Genomic DNA, 2,520 nt, shown 5'->3' with positions numbered 1-2,520 from the left:
ACTTAACAGTCTGAGGTCTGTTAGTCAGAAAATCTAAAATCCAATTACAGATGGGTGTGCTGATTCCAAGCTGGCTGAGCTTGGAGATCAGCTTGGAGGGGATTACCGTATTAAATGCAGAACTAAAATCAATGAACAGCATTCTGACGTGTGTGTTTTGTCTGTCCAGGTGGGTGAGGGCAGAGTGAAGTGCCATTGAGATAGCATCCTCTGTTGACCTATTGTGGCGATAGGCAAATTGGAATGGGTCTAGTGTAACAGGGAGACAGGATTTCAAGTGGGATGCAACCAGTTTCTCGAAGCACTTGGCAATAATGGAGGTGAGTGCAACCGGACGGAAGTCATTAGGGACCGAGGCAGTGGAATGTTTCGGTACTGGCACCACGGTGGAGGTTTTGAAAATAGTGGGGACAGTTGTTTGGGCCAAGGACAGATTGAAAATGTCCGTTAAGACCTCAGCCAGCTGCTCCGCACAGGCTTTGAGCACACGACCAGGTATTCCATCAGGGCCAGCTGCTTTCCGTGCGTTCACCTTACGCAAAGTAGAGTAAACATCTGAAGTGGAGAGTGTGAGAGGCAGTTCACTGATTTGATGCTCAGCTTTGAGTGAGATCTCCTTATTATTTTGATCAAAACGAGCATAAAAGTGATTGAGCTCGTCTGGGAGAGAGGCAGAGCTGGAGGGGAGCACCGAGTTAGATGGTTTGTAGTCTGTGAGAATTTGAATGCCTTGCCACATACGCCTAGGGTCTGAAGACTTAAAGTGTTCTTCAATCTTCTGTTAATATCATTGAGTCTGTTGTAAAGAACCTTACATGTTTTTATATTGACAAAATGTAATATTGCATTGATTTGTGTAACCTAATTCAATCTCTTTTGATATCCGTTTACCCCCCTTGTTTTTTTGTTAAACAGATAATTTAATCCGTGCAGATCTACACTATAACGTTTATATTTAAATTAACAAAAAACACAAAATTGTCAAGTCTATGGACGGCTTATTAAGCGTCGATTTAATGATGTTATTTCGCAGTATATCCCTCTACTGGACGCATCAGGAACAACAGGGGCGTAAAACTGCCAGGGGCGTATATCTGCCGGCTCCAGGTCTGCAGCCTCCCCCTACTCTAATAAAGCTTTTTCTCTACCATTGCCAGAGCTCAGTCATTCATTCCAAGTAATTTATCTAAATAAATTATATTTTAAACACAACATAGTCATTAATAATTTGAATCAACGAGATATTTCCATTCCACCATGTCATTTTTAATCTCGGGATACTGGATCAGAAGGTTTATGTGCTCAGTCGTAACAGCGGTTACACATTTCACACACACGCGTAATCAGACCAGTCATCGAATCATACGAACCAGAACGATCAGTGAGTGTAAGGTCATTGATTTGATCCTATTCGAGCTACAGGCTTTCTGTGCGCTGGTTACACACTGAAGTCTCGGCTTTCCTTGTCATGAAGTTGAAGGAGAGAACCCAAACGCAGACACTCAAGGTTTATTACGACACAAAACAGAAAACAAAACCCACGAGGGGGCAAAACAGGACTGGAAATAGTATACCTTGACTAAGACAAGATGACAAATTAAGACTCTGACTTGACAGGAAACAAACAACAAAACAAACTCACAATTCATTAAACTGGATACAGATGAAACACTCACAGAGATTAACACGCAATGTTTGACAATGTACCGACACAGGACAGCAAACACAAGGGGATTAAATAGGGAGACACTAATGACAAAGACAGGTGAAGCTGACTAGACAAGGACAGGTGAAACTTGACTAGACAATAATGACGAGACGAGGATAACAAGGGGGCGGGGTGACGTAACGAGACAACACAAGCACATGGCACAAAACCCAAGACCATGTGCTTGCACACAAAACATGATTCTGTCATGATCCTGCCTCAAGACAAGAGAAAATCAAGGATACTAAGGCAGAATCATGACAGAACCCCCACCTTAAGGAGCGGCTACCAGACGCTCCTCAAGGGGACATCAAACACGGGACATGACAGACTGAGACATCGACACAAACCAACAAAACATGACAAATAACAGTAATGGCAAACACGAAAACACAACAACAGGGTTAGGATGCAACAATAAAAATAACAAACAAGGAAGAGGTGGCGGAGGAAACACAGAGTTCATGGGGGGTGGTCCAGGGTGGATGGGTGTGCTGGGGGTCTTCGGAAAACGGGCTGAGGGCTTAGGGCGAGGAATCCGGGCAGGTTTGGATCGGGACACATGAGGAGTCTTGGAGGAAACAGTCCGGGGTTGATTAGGGACAGGAGGAACAGTGGACGACAGAGAGGGAATCACGACAGGGGAAGCTGAGGGTGGCGAGACAAGACTTCTGACTGGGGAAACAGCGGGAAAAGGAACAGGACACATAACAGGGGACGTAGCAGACGGCTGTGGAGCGGGAACCGAACTCACAGAATCAGACTCGGCACACATGAAAACAGACTCAGATGAAGCGCTCAAATCAGAACCG

At 44.8% G+C, this 2,520-nt stretch overlaps 1 non-coding gene across 1 annotated transcript; it reads right to left on the bottom strand.

The window, feature by feature from the left end:
- Window positions 1-1,283: 1,283 nt before the first annotated feature.
- Window positions 1,284-1,379, bottom strand: LOC130086531 (small nucleolar RNA U13). Its single transcript, XR_008807224.1, has one exon. It is a non-coding gene; the product is annotated as a small nucleolar RNA U13 (small nucleolar RNA).
- Window positions 1,380-2,520: the final 1,141 nt, after the last annotated feature.

This window comes from Rhinichthys klamathensis, unplaced genomic scaffold, assembly GCF_029890125.1.
Source record: "Rhinichthys klamathensis goyatoka isolate OS25496 unplaced genomic scaffold, OSU_Roscu_1.1 h1tg000096l_1, whole genome shotgun sequence".
Classification (NCBI taxonomy): Eukaryota; Metazoa; Chordata; class Actinopteri; order Cypriniformes; family Leuciscidae; genus Rhinichthys; species Rhinichthys klamathensis.
This window is presented reverse-complemented; position numbering and strand designations above follow the sequence as displayed.